Below are 21971 nucleotides of genomic sequence, written 5' to 3'. Positions count from 1 at the left end.
AAATTAAGATAATCATTAAATTTAGATTTAGAATGGTATATGTTTAACATAGAATTGAGATTTATAAGGAAAACCTATTTTTTAATTCATGTATCTAAATGGTATCCACTGCAAGATTATATATAACATTACTCAAATCGGGCAGTTTGTTCATGAAAACATTGAAACTTTGGCCTTCAAGTATAGATAAGAATCCAAAAGATTCTGAGGTTTAATATTTATTCTGAAATCACTATATTATTTGCTTGTTTTATCCCTAATTCATGAATTTAACTTTTTTCTTACATTTTTAATTATTTTTTAATGTTCAGTTTTCAGAAAGAGAGAGACAGAGCATGAGCAGGAGAGGGGCAGAGAGAGGGAGACACAGAATCTGAAGCAGGCTCCAGGCTCTGAGCTGTCAGCACAGAGCCTGACACAGGGCTCGAACTCATGAACTGTGATATCATGACCTGAGCCGAAGTCAGACAGTCAATCAACTGAGCCACCCAGGCACCCCTAAAAAAATTTTTTTTTTAATTTTTGAGAGAGAGAGAGAGACAGAGTGCAAGTGGGGGAGGGGCAGAGAGAGAGGGAGACACAGAATCTGAAGCAGACTCCAGGCTCTGAGCTGTCAGCATAGAGCCTGAAGCAGGGACTCAAAACCATGAACCGCAAGATCATGACCTGAGCCAGCGTCCAACACTCAACTGGCTGAGATGCCCAGGCATCCCTTGTCTTACATTATTTATAAAGTTTAACCCTATAATCAATCTACCACAATGTCCCTCTAAGTTTTCTTATTATCGCTAATTATGGCTAAGTAGAAAACTATAGACCATTATAAATTACTGGATTAGAGAAATTTTTTGGTTCTGTTCTTTGGCCAAATTTATAATCCCCAAAATAATGCAAATTAGCATATGCTAACTTGGGAACCAAAACAAATTAGCTTTATTCTATTTTATTTTTTTAAATTTTTAGTGCTTACTTATTTGTGAGAGAGAGAGAGACAGAGCGTGAGTGGAGGAGCACAGAGAGAAGGAGACAAAGAATCCAAAGCAGGCTCCAGGCTCTAGGCTCAGCACAGAGCCCCACGCGGGGCTTGAACCCACAAACTGCGAGATCATGACCTGAGCCAAAGTGGGACGCTCAACCGACTGAGCCACCCAGGCACACCCACTTTATTCTATTTTAAATGAATCATATCAAGGATACTAAAGAATGTTTTCTAATTGTCCGGATTTTATCCTGTCCCAAGTCATCTTTTTGTCACCTCCCTATAATGAAGTAAAAGGTGAAGGTATTTTCTTACAAGCTTATTGCAAATCTTTCTACCCACCTTACCAACACAAACTAGAATAAAAGCTCCATTAGAGCTGAGCCATAGCTATTTTAATCAGCATTGCATATATATCTCTCAGAAATAGTGCGTAGCACATAACAGACAACAATTTTAACTCCCAACTCAACTTTTCTTGTTCTTGGCTTCCTTTTTCTATTTTACTATCTCTAATACATACACACATGTGTCCTTTGTTAAGCCACTTTAAATCATTTTGGGAAAAAAGTGAGCACCTTTTAACAACTATATATACAATACTGAATATAGTCAGAGTAAGCGGATAGTGATTAAAGGGGCGAAGAAATAAACATTCAGATACACACTATAAGTCAATTATTAACACAAAATTAGAGTAATTTAAAAATACCTTCCAAATTATGGCATATCTGAGGTTTTTTTTATATAGTTAGCTTATTTGAAATATATTTTCAATACATTTTCAATACAGTAAAACCTTGGTTTGGAGCATAATTCATTCTGGAAACGCGCTTGTAATCCAAAGCACTTGTATACCAAAGCAAATTTCCCATAAGAAATAATGGAAATTCAGATGATTCGTCCCATAACCCAAAACTATTCATATAAAAATGACGATGATACTGTAATATAAAACAATAAAGAAAACACAAAACATAAAAAAAATAATAAACAGATTAACCTGCACTTACCCTTGAAAATCTTTGTGGCTGGTGCAAGGGAGACGAGAGAGGAGGGCTACTGTGTAGGACAACTTTCACTGCTATCACTAATGGAATCACTGCTCTCTATTGGCTCAGTGGAATCTTTTTCTGCATAGGGGCCCTTATATACACTCACATGGATGTTGACTACGGTGCAGTATTAATAAACCCTGGTCATACGCTGTATTTAATGTAACTAGCAATAAGGCAGCAGAGGACAGGTTCTATATCTGCAGGCAGCCTGACCTAGAATGAAGCAAAGTATTCCCAAGCTTACTCTTGTATGGGAAAGCAAAGGACTGTCCATAGGTGCTTTGAAATGACAAAAAAATACACTAGTGCCAGTTGTGGGCACCTTCCAACATTCTGAAAAATCACTGATTTCTACCAAACACCATGGCCTGAGACTGAAGCATCTGAACATGGCAGACAATCACCCACAATTCTGCAGTGAGAGAGAGAGAGAGAGAGAGAGCAAGCAAGGGAGGGACACAGAGAGAGAGAGGGAGAGAAAGAGAGAGAGAAGAAACATTGGCTCAGTTGTGATCACGTGATGTTCGGCGTCCCGTACTACTCCTATTGCAAGACATCGCTTGTTTATCAAGTTAAAATTTATCAGAAATATTTGTTCATCTTGCAGAACACTCGCAGAACAAGTTACTCAAAATCTAAAGTTTTACTGTACTAAAAATGTATATCTTAAATATTACAGAAAAGTGCATTTTAAATATCAAAAAATACATGACAATTATAAAGGGAAATATTAGAGATATTGAAGGTTACTATTCACTTTATAAAAACTATAGCTCACTTTTTTTTAATAACAAATAGTGGTACTTTGAAGAGGTAGTTTATCTTCAAAAATGTCATTCACGTAAAACTTTGGAGGACTATACTCCACACCGTTTAATCTGAAGTAATTTGAGGTCATAATTATTTTGTGTTAATATTAGTTAGCCAAACAAAAATAATCGACTGTTTTTGCTAGTGAAGTAGGGGGGGAGAAGTTATATACCGAATTATTTAGAAAGTCAGTCATCAAACAACTAACTACATCATGTTATCTGTATATTTTTTGCCTATAATTATGAACAGTTGAAAGTCTAATTTTATAATACTAACATGAATTAATTAAAATTGTTATAAGAATGCCTGCCATTGTTATAATTGTATTACAAATTTAAAGTTTCATAGATATGGTATTTTATTTTAGTTTTAGGTAGCTAAATTTCAACTAAGAAACATCTGGAAAGCTATTTTCCCTGCTGTTCTTTATGAAGCTAAAATCATTTAGAAAAAATTCTGCATATGTTTACTCACAGTCAAAAACTGTTAAAGAATAAAGTTACAACCGGGCTGTCAATTAACTCCTTCATCCAGAATGAAGGTCACTGAAGTATTTCTCCAGTGGGTTCCCACCACATGTAGAAAAAAAAAAACCTAGGGGTACCTGTGTGGCTCAGTTAGTTAAACGTCTGACTTTGGGTTTTGGCTCAGGTCATGATTTCACTGTTTGTGAGTTCGAGCCCTGGGTCGGACTCTGCACTGCCAGTGCTTGGGATTCTCTCTCTTTCCCTCTCTCTCTGACCCTTCCCCGATAACCAGCTTGCTCTCTCTCTCTCAAAATAAATAAATAAACTTAAAAAAAAAAAAAAGGAAAAAATCTGAACTCAACATGGTCTATGTAAAGATCAACCCAGGGCTAGCCCACCCCAATTCTCTGACCTCATTCATCTCTCATCTCTTCTTCACTGGCTTGCTGAGCTCCAACTACAGTGGCCCTGTTCCTATAACACACTAAGCTTATGCACCTCCTATTCTCAGATTACAGGTTCTTTCAGATCATCCACAGACAGAATCTTCCTCACTTATCATGCAGATATCACCTCAAGTCCCACCCCTTCACAAAGACATTTCCATCATGATTCCCCCCCTTCCAATTATATTCCAATTCCATGTAGCTTCCCTATCAGTCTCTATTTGATATCACATTACCCTATTTTGTTTCTTCATTATATTTATAAAAATTATCCTAAAATTATCCTACTCGTTTATATGTCTTTGCTTCTTATTTTTTTGTTTTTGAGAGAAACAGCGTGCACACGAGCAAGGAAGGGGCACAGTGAGAGGGAGAGAGAGAATCTTAAGCAGGCCCTGTGCCCAGCACGGTGCCCAACATGGGGCTCTACGTTACAACTCTGAGATCATGACCTGAGCCCAAATCAAGAGTTAGATGCTTAACCAACTGAGCCACCCAGGTGCCCCCCTTTTTTTGTTTATATGTTTAATGCTTGTCTCCTCCACTAAAATGTAAGTTCCATAAGAACAAGTACTGCATTTATCTTGTTTACTGCAATCTTTCAAGGACCTAAAATGAATTAATATTATTATTATTAAATGTGCTGGCTGATAGGAACATTTTGATATTTTGTAACCATTCTCACACATATCGCTCTTTTAGGCTTCTTCCATTTTTTTCTACCCATTAGTACTTAACCATGAGAGAACTGGTTAACTATAAAAAATATGGACAAGCAAATATATGTTATACTGTATAATCAGTTCAGAAACTGAGCCAAGGTTTCAGATAACGGCATATCTTTCCAATTGTACACTGATCCTATGTATCAATAAACATTAGTAATTTTAAGTAAATTGTTAGTTATGTTTAAATAAAAACTATCAGATGAAATTTAGCATTTATGAGCAATTACATTCACACACATCATGAAATATAGATGAGAATTATTGAACATAATTTAGAAATACAACAAATATCATTTTAGGATTTAACACACAGTTTAGATATCATCTTCTATCTAAAATTTAATTTTATCTGCAATTAAAGAAACCAAGTTTAAAGAATTAAAGGAGAGTATGACAACTGTAACTCAAAAAATGAGCAATCTCAATAAAGATACAGGCACTATTTTAAAAAATAGGAAAATATGGAAATTCTGGAGATGAAAAGTATAATTCAAGAGTTGGAAACTACAACCAAAATTAAAAATTCACTAACAGAGCTCAATAGCAGATTTGAGATGACAGAAGAGTCCGTGAACTTGGAGATATATTAATAGAAATTACCAATTCTGAAGAACAGAAAAAAAGAATTTAAAAAAAATGAACAGAGCCTCCGAGATTTATGGGACACCATCAAGCATCCAATCTACGTGTAATGTGAGGTCCAAAAAGGAACAGAGAAGGAGAACAGAAAAAATATTTGAAGAAATTATGGTCAAAACTTACGAAACTTTTGAAAAAATATTCATCCATAGATTCAAGTTTAATGAATCCAAAGCAGAATAAACACAAAGAGATCCACACTTAGATGTACCATTATTGAAAGCCAACGACAGAGAAAGTCTTGACAGCACAAAGAATAACTCATTGTAAACAATTGAGGTCAGAAAGCAAGAGACAACATATTCAAGGTGCTGAATGAAAAAATTTCTGTAACAAAGAATTCTATGTCCAGCAAAACTATTCCTCAAAAATAAGGGCAAAAACAGGGGCATCTGGGAGGCTCAGTTGGTTAAGTGGTCGACTTCAGCTCAGGTCATGATCTCACAGTCTGTGGGTTCGAGCCCTGCATCAGGCTCTGTGCTGACAACTCAGAGCCTGTAGCCGACTTCAGATTCTGTGTCCCCTTCTCTCTCCCTACCCCTTCTCCCCTGCTCGTTCTCTCTCTCTCTCTCTCTCTCTCTCTCTCAAAAATAAACATTAAACTAATAATAATAATAAAATAAAGGCAAAATAAAAACAATCCCAAAAAACAAAGATTAAAATAATTCATTTATGACAAACCTGCTTATGAGAAATCCTAAAAGTCCATCCGACTGAAAGAAAATAACCAGCCCATAACCCAACTACACAAAAAGAAATAAGGAGCACCATAAAAGGTCAACATATGTGTTAAGTATAAAAGACTGCGTAAGCATTTTTTTCCTCTTGTACTTGTTGTAAAACACATACAATTGCATAAAGAATATAAAATGGTCCTGTTGGGCTCCTAACATATAAAAACTTAATATGTATGATAATACCACCAGATAGGCTAGGGGAGGAAATGGAGCAAAGTTTCTATATTTTACCATAATTAAACTGGTTAATCTGAAGTACAATGTGACAAAGATACATACTGTATTCCCTAGAGCAAAGAAAATATCCCAAAAATCTAGTTAAAACACTAACAAAGGAATTCAAATGATACTCTGGAAAATATCCACTAACTCCAGAAGAAAAAGATGAACAAAGAAATAAAAAAGAAATGAGACATATGATTGCAGATATAAATCTGACTATCAATGATTATATAAAATGTGGACAGAGTAAACCCTCCAATCAAAAGGCAGAAATGAAAAAGACAAAAGCAGAAATGATCACACTACTTAAAAAAACAAAGCATTTTAACTACATGCTGTCTGTAAGATACACTTTAGATTCAAAACACAAATGGGTTGAAAACCGAAGTATAGAAAAAAATCTGCAACACAAACAGTAAGTATAAGAGAGCTGGAGTGGCTCCACCAATACCAGATGAAATACAACTAGACAAAGAGGAATCTTTCATAATGATAAAAGGTCTTCTTAATAGCAGTGCCCCCAAAACATGAAGCAAAAATTGACAGAACTGAAAGGAAAAATAGACACTCCAGTAATAATAGGGCTTTTAATCTCTCAATAATTGATAGTATGGCTAGACAGAAAATCAGCACAGACATTGAAGGCTTGAAAACTATCACCCAACTTGACCTGTCACCTACAAAACATTCCTCCCAACAACAGCAGAACACATATTCTTTTCTAGCACACAGGGAACATTTTTCAGAAAGGATTACATACTAGGCCATAAAAATGTCTCAAAAAATTTTAAATGAGAAAATCATACAAAGTATGTTCTACTACTACAGGGGAATTAAATAAAAAATCAAGAACAATGTAATTTGGGGAATCCCCAAATAATTGGAAATCAAATAATACATTTCTAAATAACCCAGAAGTCAAGACATCACAAGAAATTTAAAAATATTTAGAAGTGAATACAAATTTTAAAACGCAGAAATTTAAAAATGTACAGGATGCAGCTACCCCAGTGTTTGAAAGGAAATTTAGAGCTTTAAATGCCTGCTCAGTAAAGACCTCAAATCAAGGGGCGCCTGGGTGGCTCAGTCGGTTAAGCGTCCGACTTCAGCTCAGGTCATGATCTCACAGTTCGTGAGTTCAAGCCCCGCGTCGGGCACTGTGCTGACAGCTTGGAGCCTGGAGCCTGCTTCACATTCTGTGTCTCCCTCTCTCTCTGTCCCTTCCCTGCTCATGCAGTGTCTCTCTCTGTCTCAAAAGTAAATAAACATTTAAAAAAAAAGAACTACTGATCTGCTTACACCCACCCAGTTATAGGATTAAAAAAAAAAAAAAAAAAAGCTGTACCCACATTAAAGTTGCTGCTTATTTAAAAAAAAAAAAAAAAAAGACCTCAAATCAATAACCTACACTTCTACCTTAAGAAGCTAGAAAAAGGCACACTAAGCCCAAAATAAGCAGAATGATGAAAATTATAAAAATTAAATAGAAAGCAGTGAAACAGAAAGCAGAAAATGGAAAAAAAAATCAATTAAACCAAAACTTTTTTTTGAAAGTAGCAACAAAATTGACAAACATTTAGCTAGAATGACCAAGTAAAAAAGACAGAATACACATGCTACTAAAATTAATAATGAAAGAGGAACACCACAAACTACACTAGTAAAATTAAAAGCACATATAGGAATACTATGAACTATATGCCAAAAATATTAAATAGCTTAGATGAAATGGACAAATCATAAGGAATACAATTACTGAAACTAACTCAAGAATAAGCAAAAAATCTGAAGAGACCTATAACAAGTAAATAAATTGAATTAACAGTTTAAAATTTTTCCAAAGGAAAAAAATCCAGGCCCAGATGCTTTCACTGGTCAATTCTATCAAATGTATTCAAGGGGGTAATAATAGCCAATCATGCACACACTCTTACAGAAAATCAAAGAACAAACACCTCTCAATTCATTCTATGAGGCTCGTACTACTATGTCACAAAATCCAAAGACATCCCAGGGAAAAAAAACTACAGACCAGTATCTTCCATAAATATAGACACAAAAATGTTCAACTAAACATTAGCAAACCAAAGCCAGCAACATATAGTAAGAATTATATACCATGACAAAGTGAGATTTATCCTAGGACTAAGTCTGCTTTAGTATCTGAGAATCAAATATAATACACCATATTAATGGAATAAAAGACAGAAACCACATGATCATCTCAGACACTAAGGTGACCAACCATACTAGTTTGTCCAGAACAGAGGGGTTTCCCAAGATGAAGGAATTTCAGTGCTAAAACCAGAACGGTCTTAGGCAAAAGGTGACAGTTGGTCATGCTAACAGATGAAGAAAAAGCATTTGACAAAATCCCATAACCATTCATGATAAAAACTCAGGAACAAACTGGGATTAAAAAGGAATCCCTTACCAAATGTAGAGATCTGCTATACAACATTGTGCCTACAGTAAACAATACTGTACTGTACACTTAAAAAGTTTAGAAAATAGATCTCATGTTAAGTGTTCTTACCAAAATGAAATAAAAATTTAAGTATAAGATTTATGCACTGATATTATAAAATATCACTGAGAAAAATTAAAGATCATTAAATCAAGAGAAATTTTCAAGTTCATATACTAGAAAACTCAATTATTACAAGATTTGCAACTCTCCTCCAACTGATCCACAGATCCAGTGCATTCTCATCAAAATTCCAAGCCTGTTTTGCAGACATTAACAAGCTGATTCTAAAATTTTTTTTAATTTTATTTAAGTCAAAGTTAGTTACCGTATAGTGTAATAACAATTTCAGGATCAGAATTTAGTGATTCATCACTTACATATTAACATGCAGTGCTCATCCCAAGTGCCTTCCTTAGTACCCATCCCCATTTAGCCCATCCCCCCAACCACCTCCTCTCCAGCAACGCTTAATTTGTTCTCTGTATGTAAGAGTTCTCTTAGAGTTTGCCTCCCTCTGTTTTATCTTATTGTTCCTTCCCTTCCCCTTATGTTCTTTTATTTCTTAAATTCCACATACAAATTAAATCATATGATATCTGTCTTTCTCTGACTGACTTATTTCACTTAGCATAATACCCTCCAGTTCCATCAGTGTTGTTGAAAATGGCAAGATTTCATTCTTTTTGATTGCTGAGTAATATTCCATTGTGTGTGTGTGTGTGTGTGTGTGTGTGTGTGTGTGTGTGTATGTGTGTGTGTGTGTGTGTGTGTACCACATCTTCTTTATCCATTCATCAGTTATATGGACATTTGGGCTCTTTCCATAATATGATCCTAAAATTTGTATATAGGGCCTAGAAGAGCCATAACTTTTAAAAAGAAGAAAAGGGGGCGCCTGGGTGGCTCAGTCGGTTAAGCGGCCGACTTTGGCTCAGGTCATGATCTCACGGTCAGTGAGTTCAAGCCTCGGGTCGGGTTCTGTGCTGACAGCTCAGAGCCTGGAGCCTGTTTCGGATTCTGTGTCTCCCTCTCTCTGACCCTCCCCCGTTCATGCTCTGTCTCTCTCTGTCTCAAAAATAAATAAACGTTAAAAACAAAAATTTTTTAAAAATAAAAATAAAAAGAAGAAAAGAAGAACAAAATTGGAGGGCTTATATTACCTGGTTTCATAAGTTACCATAGAGCACAAAAATCAAGTCACAGTAGTAAAAACATAAAGATAGACATATAGAGGGGAGCGTGGGTGGCTCAGTTGGTTGAGCATCCTACTCTTGGTTTTGGCTCAGGGCATGGTCTCATGGTGTGTGGGTTTGAGCCCCGCATCAGGCTCTGTGCTGACAGTGTGGAGTCTGTTTGGGATTCTCTCTTTCTCCCTTTCTTTCTGTTCCTCCCCAACTCATGCTCTCTCTCTCTCTCTCAAAAATAAATAAACTTAAAAGGCTGTAAAAATTTAAAAATGAATTTTAAAAAAAGACAGACATAGATAATGGAACCGAATTGAGTGCCACATTTATAATCAGTGGAGAAATGATATTTTTTCATTTTTTTTTTTTTTAATTTTTTTTTTCAACGTTTTTTATTTATTTTTTTTTTGGGACAGAGAGAGACAGAGCATGAACGGGGGAGGGGCAGAGAGAGAGGGAGACACAGAATCGGAAACAGGCTCCAGGCTCCGAGCCATCAGCCCAGAGCCTGACGCGGGGCTCGAACTCACGGACCGCGAGATCGTGACCTGGCTGAAGTCGGACGCTTAACCGACTGCGCCACCCAGGCGCCCCGAGAAATGATATTTTTTCAACATAGATATGTTGTCTTTTCAACAAACTGTGCTAATAGAATCCATATACAACAGATGAATTTAGACCTTTCATGCCATACATAAAAATTAACTGAAAATAGATCCAAAATCTAAGAGCAAAAATTATAAAAGATCTAGAAGAAAACAAAAGAGAAAATCCTCAATATCTTGGATTAGGCAAAGAGTTCTTACAACAAAAGAATGATCTATAGGGGCATGTGGGTGGCTCAGTCAGTTAAGTGTCTGACTTCAGCTCAGGTCATGATCTCACAGCTTGTGGGTTTGAGCCCCATGTCGCACTCTGTGCTGATAGCTCAGAGACTGGATGGAGCCTGCTTCGGACTCTGTGTCTCCCTCTCTCTCTGCCTCTCTCTCTCTCTCTCTCTCTCTCTCTCTCTCTCAAAAAACTAATAAACATTAAAAAAAATTTTTTAATGATCTATAAAAGAAAAAAAGTGGGAAATTAAACTCCCATCAAAATTAAAATTTGGGGGAAGGGGGCTCCTGGCTGGCTCAGTCAGTAGAGCATATGACTCTTGACTGTGAGGTCATGAGTTCAAGCCCCACACTGGGCCTAGAGCTTACTTAAAGAATAAAAACTCTAGGGGTACCTGGGTGGCTCAGTCAGTTGAGTGTCTGACTTCAGCTCAGTTTATCATCTCGCGGTTTGTGGGTTTGAGCCCCATGTCAGGCTTTGTGCTGACAGTATGGAGCCTGCTTCAGATTCTCTGTCTCCATCTCTTTCTGCCCCTGTCCTGCTCTCTCTCTCTCAAAAATGAACATTAAAAATCTGAAAAAATTAAAACTCTAAAAAAAAAGTTTAATTATTGCACTTCAAAGGCCTCCAATAAAAAAATGAAAAGACGAGGAGAAAATATGTGCAAATCATGTACCTAATAAAGGACTTGCATCCAGAATATATAACTTTTACAACTCTATAATAAAATTTTTTAAAAACAGGCAAAAGATTTGAATGGCTATTTCAACAAAAGGGATATATGAATGAATAATTACATGAAATGCTCAATGCCTTGAGTCTTTAAGAAAATGTGAATTTAAACCACAATAAGTTAACCACTTCATACCTACTAGAATAGCTATAACAAAAAAGACAGACAATAACTAGTGTTGACAAGGATGTGAAGAAACTGGAACTCCCTTACACTGCTGTTAGAAACGTAAACATATGGCCACTTTAGAAAACAGTTTGTCAGGTTCTTTAACAGTTAAATAGATAAGCCAGCAATTCTATTCCTAGTATCTACCCAAGAGAATGAAAGCATATATTCACGTAAAGACTTGTATTCAAATGTTCAAGCTGCATTATTTGCCACAGTCAAAACTGGAAACCATCCAAATGCCTATCAACTGGTCAATAATAAACAAGATGTGGTATATCCATACAGTAGAATACTATTCAGCAATAAAAAGGAACAAAATACTGGTACATGCTACAATATTGATAAACCCCAAAAAACATTATGCTAAGTGAAAGAAGCCCAGTGTTTCTTGTGTGATTCCATTCCTATGAACTACCCAGAAAAGGCAAATCTATAGAGACAAAACACAAGTCAGTGGTTGCCTGGGATGGGGGTGGGGGATTGAGGGTAAATGCAAACAGACTAGAGGTAATTTTGGAGAGGGGACAAAAATGTTCTGAAACTGGCTTGTAAGCTTAAACCAGGCCTGCTGTCAGTCTGTGGGAGTCAGATACTGTGCACCCCACTCAGTCTCTGCCATCACTGTCTCCCACCATGTTGAAGATGAGCTCCACTTCTCCATCCCTAGGATAGACCACCTGGAGCTGGCCTCCCTGGCCTCCCATTGGCCCAGTGCTGAGTCCAGCAACTTCACACATATAAAGCTCTGTCCCTGATCACCAAGCAGGACCTGGTGGCCTGAGAAGACCCTGGGCCCTCCCCCTGGCTGGCTGGGCCACCAGGCTCCCTCCCCTGATTCTGGGGAGTCCCAGGGGAGTGTCATCTCCCCAGTCCTCTCTTACAGACCTTTCTTTGCTGAATTAAAGTCTGTAAGAAGAAAGAAAGAAAGAAAGAAAGAAAGAAAGAAAGAAAGAAAGAAAGAAAGAAAGAAAGGAGAGAAAGAGAGAAAGAATAAAAGAAAAGAAAACTGGCTTATAATGACAGTATAACAATTCTATATGTTTACTAAAAATAACTGAATTGTTTTTATGGCTGAATAATATTGCATTGTGTATATATATTTATACACTGCATTTTCTTTTTTTAATGTTTATTTATTTTGAGAGAGAGCGCACGCGCGCACACAAGAGACGGAAGGGCAAAGAGATAGGGAGACAGAGAATACAAAGCAGGTCCGTGCTGTCAGCCGAGAGCCCGATGCAAGGCTCAATCTCAAGAACCGTGAGATGAAAACTTGAGCTGAAATCAAGAGTCGGGCGTCTAACTCACTGAGCCACCCAGGCACCCCTATACCACATATTCTTTATCTATTCATCAGTCGATGGAAATTTGGCCTCTTTCCATAATGTGGCTATTGTTGATACTGCTGCTATAAACATTGGGGTACATGTACTCCTTCGAATCAGTATTTTTGTATCCTTTGGGTAAATACCTACTAGTGCAATTGCTGGGTAGTAGGGTAGTTCTATTTTTAACTTTTTTTTTTTTTTTTTTTTTTTTTTTAATTTTTTTCAACGTTTATTTATTTTTGGGACAGAGAGAGACAGAGCATGAACGGGGGAGGGACAGAGAGAGAGGGAGACACAGAATCGGAAACAGGCTCCAGGCTCTGAGCCATCAGCCCAGAGCCTGACGCGGGGCTCGAACTCATGGACCGTGAGATCGTGACCTGGCTGAAGTCGGACGCTTAACCGACTGCGCCACCCAGGCGCCCCTCTATTTTTAACTTTTTGAGGAACCTCAAAAAGTTTTCCAGAGTGGCTGTACCAGTTTGCATTCCCACCAACAGCAAAAGAGGGTTCCTCTTTCTCTGCATCCTCACCAACATCTGTTGTTTCCTGTGTTGTTAATTTTAGCCATTCTGACAGGTGTAAGGTAGTACATCATTCTAGTTTGGGAAAAACAAATAAAAATAAAAATAAAATTAACTGAATTGTGCACTCAAAATGGATTCATTTTGGGCATTAAATAACTCAAGATACTAATTTTTTAAATTGAAGTGTAGTTGACATATTAGTTTCAAGTGTATGACATAGAAATTTAACATTTATACAGATTACAGAGCAATCATCACAATAAATCTAGCTACCATCTATCACCACCATACAAGGTTGTTACAGATTAATTATATTTCTTGTGCTCTACATTGAATATTTATGTCTTAATTTATTTTACAACTGGAAGTTGGTACCTTTTAACTCCTTCCCCTATTTTTTCCATCCCCTTGTCCCCCCTCCCCTCTGGCAACCACCAAATTGTTCTGTGTATCTATGGGCCTGTTTCTGTTTTGTTGTTCATTTGTTTTGCTGTTCATTTGATATAATATCATACAGTATTTGCCTCTGACTTATTTCACATAGTATAATACCTCCTAGATCCATTCACGTTGTTGCAAATGGCAAGATTTCACTCTTTTTTATGGTTAAGTAATATTCTACTGTCTATATACCACATCTTTATCCATCCATGTATCGATGGACACTCAGGTTGCTTCCATATCTTGCCCATACTAAGTAATGCTGCTATGAACACAGGGTGCGTATATCTTTTAAAATTAGTATTTTCATTTTCTTCAAATAACCAGAAGTGGATTTGCCAGACTGTACGATAGTCCTACTTTTATTTTGCAGAAACTCCATAGTGTTTTCCATAGTAGCTACACCATTTTGCATTCCCATGAACACTACACAAGAGCTCTCTTTCCTCCACATCCTTGCCAACCCTTGTTATTTCTTGTCTTTTTGATAGTAGCCATTCTAACATGTGTGAAGTGATATCTCATTGTTGTTTTGACCTGCATTTCCTTGATGATTAGGGATGTTGAGCACCTTTTCGTGTGTCTGTTTGCCACCTGTACGTCTTTTTGGAGAAATGTCTATTTGGGTCCTCTGCCCATTTTATAATTGGACTTTTTAATATATTGAGTTGTAAGTTCTTTCTATATTTCGGAATATTGACCCCTTATCAGTTACATCATTTACAAGTATCATCTCCCATTCAGGAGGTTGCCTTTTCATTCTGTTGATGGTCTCCTTCACTAATAGTTTCATCAGCTTTTTTTTTTATTTAAAAAAATGTTTTTTAATGTTTATTTATTTTTGAGACAGAGCATGAATGAGGGAGGGGCAGAGAGAGAGGGAGACACAGAATCCAAAGCAGGCTCCGGGCTCTGAGTTGTCAGCACAGAGCCCGACGTGGGGCTCGAACCTGTCAGCCGTGAGATCGTGGCCTGAGCCAAAGTCAGACGCTCAACCGACTGAGCCACCCAGGTGCCCCTTCATCAGCTTTTCAGTCTGATGTAGTCCTACTTACTTTTCTTTTGCTGCCCTTACCTGAGGAGATAGATGCAAAAAAATACTGCTCAGGCACATGTCCAAAAGCTTACTGTTTATGTTTGCTTCCAGGATTTTTATGGTTTTTGGTTTTACGTTTAAGTCTTTAATCCACTTTGAGTTTATTTTCCTATATAAGAAAGTGGTCCAGGGGCACCTGGATGGCTCAATCTGTGGAGCATTCAGCTCTTGATCTCAGGGTAATGAGTTCAGGCTTCACACTGGATGTAGAACTTACTTAAAAAATAAAAAATAGGGGCGCCTGGGTGGCGCAGTCGGTTAAGCGTCCGACTTCAGCCAGGTCACGATCTCGCGGTCCGTGAGTTCAAGCCCCGCATCAGGCTCTGGGCTGATGGCTCGGAGCCTGGAGCCTGTTTCCGATTCTGTGTCTCCCTCTCTCTCTGCCCCTCCCCCGTTCATGCTCTGTCTCTCTCTGTCCCAAAAATAAATAAAAAACGTTGAAAAAAAAAAATTTAAAAAAAAATAAAAAATAGAGCACCGGGGTGCCTCAGTCGGTTAAGCATCCGACTGCAGCTCAGGTCATGATCTCACAGTTTGTGAGCTCAGGCCCCCTGTCAGGCTCTGTGCTGACAGCTCAGAGCCTGGAGCCTGCTTCAGATTCTGTGTTTCCCTCTCTCTCTGCCCCTTTCCTGCTCACACTGTCTCTGTCTCTCTCTCTCAAAAATAAAACATTTAAAAATTTTTAAATTAAATAAGCAATAAAATAATAAAGTGGTCCAGTTTCATTCTTTTGCCATGTAGTTGTCCAGTTTTCCCAGCACCATGTATTGAAGAGACTGTCTTTTCCCTGTGGTAGCTTCTGGCCTCCTCTGCTGAAGATTAATTAACTTTATAAGCATGGGTTTGTTTCTGGACTCTACTCTGTTCTATTGATCTAGGTGTCTGTTTTTGTGCAAGTACCATACCATTTTGACTACTATAGCTTTGTAGTATAGTTTGAAATCAGGGAGCCTGGTATCTTTAGGTTTGTTCTTCTTTCACAAGACTGCTTGGACTATATGGGGTCTTTTGTGGTTCTATACAAATTTTAGGATTATCTGTTCTACTTCTACAAAAAAATGCCATTGGAATTTTGATAGAGATTACACTGAATCTGTAGATTGCTTTGGATAATATGGACATTTTAACAATATTAATTCTTATAATCCATGAGTATGGTTTATCTTTCCATTTGTTTGTATTATCTTTAATTTCTTTCATCAATGTTTTACGGTTTCCAGAGTAATGTCTTTTAACTCCTTGGTTAAATTTACTCCTTGGTATTTTATTCTTTTAAAAAAAAATTTTTTTTAATGTTTATTTTTGAGAGAGAGGGAGAGAGACAAAGAGAGTGTGCATGCATGGGGGAGGGGCAAAGAGAGAGGAAGACACAGAATCTGAAGCAGGCTCCAGGCTCCACAGTCAGCACAGAGCCTGACACAGGGCTCGAATTCACAAACCACAAGATCATGACCTGACTCAGTCGCTCAACTGACTGAGCCAACCAGGCACCCCAGTATCTTAATCTTTTTGATGCAATTGTGAATGGGATTGTTTTCTTAATCTCTCTTTCTGATAGTTCATTATTAGTGTATGGAAATGCAACAGACTTGTGCATATTAATTTTCTATGCTGTGTACATACCTAAGAGAAATGAAAACACAGCCACACAAAAACTAATACAAAAATGTTCACAGTGGCATTGTTTATAACAGCTAAAAAGTGGAAACTCAAATGTTCAACTAATAGATTAATAATGTGGTACATCCATATAATACTATTACTCAGCAATAAAAATAATGACACATGCTACAACATGTGAACTTTGAAAACTTTATGCTAAGTGAAAGAAACCAGTCATGAAAAATCACATATTGTATGACTCCATTTATATAAAATGCTCAGAATAAGCAAACCTATAGAGACAGATGAGTGGTTGCCTAGAGCTGGGAATCTTGGGGGTGGGGGGAGTAACCACTGAACGGTACAGAGCTCCTTTTCCCATAATGAAAATGTTCCAAAACTGATTATGGTGATGGTTGCACAACTCTGTGAATATATTCAAAATTACTGTACACTTTAAATTGGTGAACTGAATGGTATATGAATTATATCTCAATAAAACTGCTACAAAAAAAAAAAAAACCCACTTGGTGTACAATCTATGAGTAGGTAAAGCCATCAACACTGGTAGGACTACCACAGCCAAAGTTACCAATCTATTTATTTAGGACAAAAAAATCTCAAAGTTACAAATACCTTCCAATCATACTGATTATTTTGTAAATGAGTATATATCTGAAATAAGAAGCAATGATTAATCAAAGTAATTAGTTAAGTCACTAACCTTAAAAAATAAATTTGACCTTAAATATTCAGATTTCAAATGCCCAAGATACTTCAATTTTCTACTTCATGTGTTTCCTAGGAGATAGTTCATTGACAGTCATATGAATGCCCTGCATAAACTGGATTGCCCTACCTATATATGTGTATGTATACACATATATATGTAAAGTTCAATCATTCCTTAATTCCTTAAATGAAATTCAATAATTTCCAGGCTTATATAAAATCATTCTACCTTTTAAAGAGAGGAAGAAACTCTGATACGAAAATATCCAATTCTACGTTGGTAAACTGTACATTCTTCTGTGATTCTGGCACTATAGAAAGTGCATAATTTGCCTCTCCATACTGACTCATAGGTAAAAAGAAAAGCAAATCTGATTACCAAAGGCAAGATTACTGTTTTATCATCACTGGATTAAAATTAAAGCCACACAGCTAAAGTAAAATGTTCATGAACGGGGGAAATTTTAGTTTTAGAATGAAGATTCCCCCCCCCCCCCCCCCGCATTTAAACAAGTACTAAGAACTTAAAGGCTGTTCTGCAGCTAATCTAGCTCCTAGAAAGAGAGCCCAGGATGCTGGCACATAAGAAACTGCAATCGGGATTACTCTTGGCCTTATGGAATATTTTCTCTGTCCTTTATCGACGTGGAATAAAAATGCCCAATGGAGCGGGGTCGGGGGTCGGAGGTCGGGGGGGGGGGGGCGCCTCGGCTACCCTGCTCTCAAAGCTGCTCCGTCAGTCAGCACCAACCCTAGCAGAGCCCTAACCGTTCCTTTCCCGCGCCCCCAAACATCCAGTAGCACGGTCCCAAGGGGACAGCTTCCCCAACAGAGGATCCAGAAGGCGGTCATTGGACGCGCGTGTTACCGAGCCCGTTTTTGTTTGGTTTAAAAAACAGATTCCTATCACAGCCAAACCTCCCTACCCCCAGGGGAATTGGGGGAAGTGGCAGCAGGGGGCCGGAGTGGAAAGTGAGAATAAAAGAAGAACAGAGTACAACCTGCCAGGCAAGCTAGCCGCGGAGAGAAGGAAAGGTAAGAGGCGGCGATAAGGCCGGACGGGGAAGGAAACTGGTTTCCAGCCCTCCACGCCACCCCGAGCGGCCCGAGCCTTCCAGGACCCGCCCCGATCTCGCTGCCCTGCCCCGGCGCCGGCCGCAGCCTCCCGCCCTACCCGACCCTCCCAGGACGCGCTTCCTCCGGAGCCGGACCCCCGCCCTGGCCTCCCCGCGGGATAAGGCGGGTCAGTTCAGTCCGCTTCTCGGCAGAGGTGACTCGCGCGGAGATGTAAACACAGCGAGACCAGCTGCGCTCGGCCCATCCCCCCCCCCCCTCCGCCGGGGTCCGTAACCTCTTCCCTCAGCCCTGCCCCGCGCCCTGTGCTCCCCGCGGGCAGGCGCGCAGCGCGCCTTCCCCTTTCTCCAAGTCCCGCTTCCCGACCGTTGCCTGGGGGCACTGAGCCCCCTTCCCCAGTTCCTAGCCGTTGTCACCGCCACAGCCTCCGGAAAACCCTCGGCAAACCCCGGAGCAAACAACACAGGCGCGGGGCGGGGGTGCGGAGGGAGGCGGCGGCACTCGGGACGGCGAGGCTTTATCGCCGCGCCCTCCGCGCTCCCTCCCACCAGCCTCGGCTGCCCGCGCTCTTACCTGCTCTCCGCGTCGCCCGGGAAGACCACGGCGTCGCTTTCCCTCCCGGCAGGGCCGAGGACTAGCACCGCCGCCGCCGCTGGCCGGGCGTCCCGAGGGAGCCGGGGCCTCCCCGGCAGCCCGAGCCGCTCCAGTGGGAGAAGAGGAAACAAAACAGCGGCGAGCCGGCCCGCGCAGCGCCCCCCGCCCGCGCCGCCCCACGGATCCCCAACCGCCGAGGCGACGGCGGCGACACAGAGCCCGGCGCGGGGAGCAATGGTGGCCCCCGCCCTCGCCCCGCTCCCGGCCCCCTCCCTCCACCCCCCGCTTCAGCTCCTCCCCCTCGGCCTCCTACCGCCGCCACCAGGACACTCGAGTCCGCCTCCCCCACCCCGCCCGCTCCGAGCGCTCCTCCCCTCCCCACGCGGCGAGGGAGGGGGGGGCAGCACAGCCAGTCACCGCTGCGTCTGTCAAACCAGGGCTGGCTATTTATACCCGGCAGGGCCCCACCGGCCCCCTAGCCGGCCAACCTGCTTCGGTGGCTGTCTCGACTCTCGCCCGCCCCTTATCCCCCAACTTCTACCAAACCCGCCTTCTCAGGTAAAGACTCTGGGCACTTGTCCCGCGCCCTGCTCTGGGCTCCCCCATCCCACTCTCCAACCCCGGACTGGTGCCGGAGCCCCAAGACGCGGGCAGGCGCGTGGGGGTGGCGGGGCCGCGCGTGCACCTGCAGCGCCCGCCCGCTTCTCCCAGCTGGCCGGGACCGCACGCACACACCCTCGCCACTCTCAGAAGCCTCCGCGGGCCCTGGCTGTCACTCCATCCCCAGCCCTGGACTCCCGCCCTTCTCCAGGGACTGTTCCGCACTCGGGCAGTCTGACAGTTACCGGGGGCCGGGGGCTGGAGAAACTCCTAGCCCTTTCCACTCTCCACTCAGCCTGGGCTAAGTAAAAGGTGGGGGCGCGAGCGCGCCGCCAGCCCCGCCCCGGCCCCTCCTCGGTCAGTGACGCTTGTGGCGCACCGCCCCTCCAACCTCGCGCCCTCGGCGCCGCCCGCTCCTCCTCCTCGCTCGCAGGCGCCCGGCCTTGTACACCCGCGACCCCGCCCCATTCCCAGAAATTACCACCCGCCCAACGGCCGGGCCGCGCGGCGGTTGGTGCCCGCGTTTGCTGACGGTCGGGTGGCGGGGCTCAGCGCGCAGCTGCGGAGCGCGGCGGGCGGCCCCCTGGCGCTGCCCCCCGAGCTGCGGGCGCCCGCACCAAGCCATTGTCGCTCCTCGCTCGGTCAGCTCGGTTGAGTAACTCAAGTCCGAGTATTGTTGGTGCGAGAATGCGGGAGTGTGTTGGTGCGGGGGTATTTTGGTCGCAATGCCTAACGAATTCGAAAATGAAAACCCAGCAGTAGCTGCACGCTTCTGGTTTCCCCACTTTCACACAAAGGGGAACCTCTGAGCAGGGCACTCACGCGCCTTCAAATGCATAAAAGCCCATGACACGGTGTCCTGGACTGTCCTGCGTTTGGAGCGCCTCACTAATGATCTTTCTTACGCACAGTTAAGCCTACAAACGCAAAGTTGTGGCACAATCTATTCCCCCACCACCACGCTTCGCCGCCGCCGCATTTTCTTGTATTTGTTTCTTTAACAAAGAGCGATGACTGTCCCGGTGCGCGGAGGGACTAATTCTAGCCCTCTCTCGGGCTCCTGCAGCCCCACTCCGATAGACCTGGCGCAGTATTCGCCAGGTTCATTTCTGGGCTCCACCCTTAGTCTTTTTGCAGTTCCAGAACCAGTCAGGAGAGAAAAAAAAAAAAAACCCTGAGGAATACAAGTGATAGCTGTTCTTGAAAGTAACGTGGGAACCATGGAAATAACCTTAAAGCAGGTCTCAAATGTCAGAGGACCACAGGAGGCCCCACTCATTTGTCTTTGAAGAACCTAAGAATTTAATGATCTCTTTCTTTTTTAAAGCTATTAATGCCTTTTTATTTACTGGGGGTGCGGAGGTGGGAGTGGGATTCTTCCTTTCCTATCTGAAAAAGCAACTCTGGTGACTCCTTCATAGATCTTTACTTTGAAATGTAGGGGGAGACTGGATAGCAAATAGGGTTAGTCAAAGAGATCTTCTGAACTCTGATGAAGTTTTATGAATTCCTGAGTTCTAAAACATGGCGACTCAGCATTCTTTTGAACTAAACAATTCAAAACTTTAACACACACACACACAAAACAACAGAATACTACAAACCTAGCACCCTTCCTAGGGCAGTATTTCTAATCTTCTATTTCCAAAATTAGGGAACCGTTGTCCACTGGATATTTGTAAGGAACTAATAATACTACTGAATGTCTATGACATTAACATGTCATATAAGGAGCATGCAAGGACAAAGCCTAATTCCTATAGTTAGGAACAGATCTCACCTGCTGGGTGAAATCATTCCAGTTTTCAGCTACCATGAGAAGAAACGTATCTCTCCAACTGCCAATTGGAAGTAAACTGGAAAGTCCCAGGCAGATAACAATGGTAAATAACATCATTGTTTCCAATTCTTCAATGCTCCTTCCATGCATGTTCTTTGAAATGTGGCTTTGCATTTCTTCTGATTGGAGATAGAAAGTTTCTCCACCCCACTGATGTCGGGCTTAGATTATTCCACTTGCTTTTGGCTGAAGGAATATGGGCAGAAGTGACAGCGTAACAGTTCTGAGCCTGTTCTTAGGAGATTTTGCATGTTTCTGCTTGCCTCCCTCCCACACTTGCCTTTCACAATGTGAAGAACATAGTCATGGTAGTCTGCTGGGACAAGAAGAATGAGAGACATGAAGTGGTCTAGAACCATCCCCAACTTGGAGCCAGTGACCTGCCGAAAAAAAAGCCTTGTTTTAAACACTGTGTTTTGGAGTGGTTTTTTTTTACCCAGAATTAGTTTTCCAATCATTGACTAGTGGAATAGGAGACGGAGCAATCTGCTTTCTTAGTACTGGCCTTGAAGGTGCCAAACTTAGGTCTTTGGGGTTAGCTCTTTGAGAGTGGGTCTTGGAAAGACACATCCTTTATGGAAGCTAGCCAAGTAAGAAACTGAAAAAGTTTGTAGCAAAGCATTCTGAAGACCTCAGGTTCAGTAGGAAAGGGGTGATGT

The 21971-nt window shown here is 41.1% G+C and overlaps 1 protein-coding gene across 10 annotated transcripts in view; it reads right to left on the bottom strand.

The window, feature by feature from the left end:
* Positions 1 to 19077, bottom strand: part of ELF2 (E74 like ETS transcription factor 2) — a 95855-nt gene extending 76778 nt beyond the window's left edge. For 2 of the 10 annotated variants that reach the window (XM_042935457.1, XM_042935463.1), the window contains exon 1: positions 18852 to 19077. The gene's annotated coding sequence lies outside the window, so the exon portion shown is untranslated. Of the gene's footprint in view, positions 1 to 1992; positions 2257 to 12953; positions 12985 to 13339; positions 13365 to 17433; positions 17855 to 18851 lie in introns of those variants that run through there. The other 8 variants (XM_042935466.1, XM_042935467.1, XM_042935464.1 and 5 more) reach the window with 6 other exon arrangements.
* Positions 19078 to 21971: the final 2894 nt, after the last annotated feature.

Source organism: Panthera leo, chromosome B1 (assembly GCF_018350215.1).
Source record: "Panthera leo isolate Ple1 chromosome B1, P.leo_Ple1_pat1.1, whole genome shotgun sequence".
Classification (NCBI taxonomy): Eukaryota; Metazoa; Chordata; class Mammalia; order Carnivora; family Felidae; genus Panthera; species Panthera leo.
This window is presented reverse-complemented; position numbering and strand designations above follow the sequence as displayed.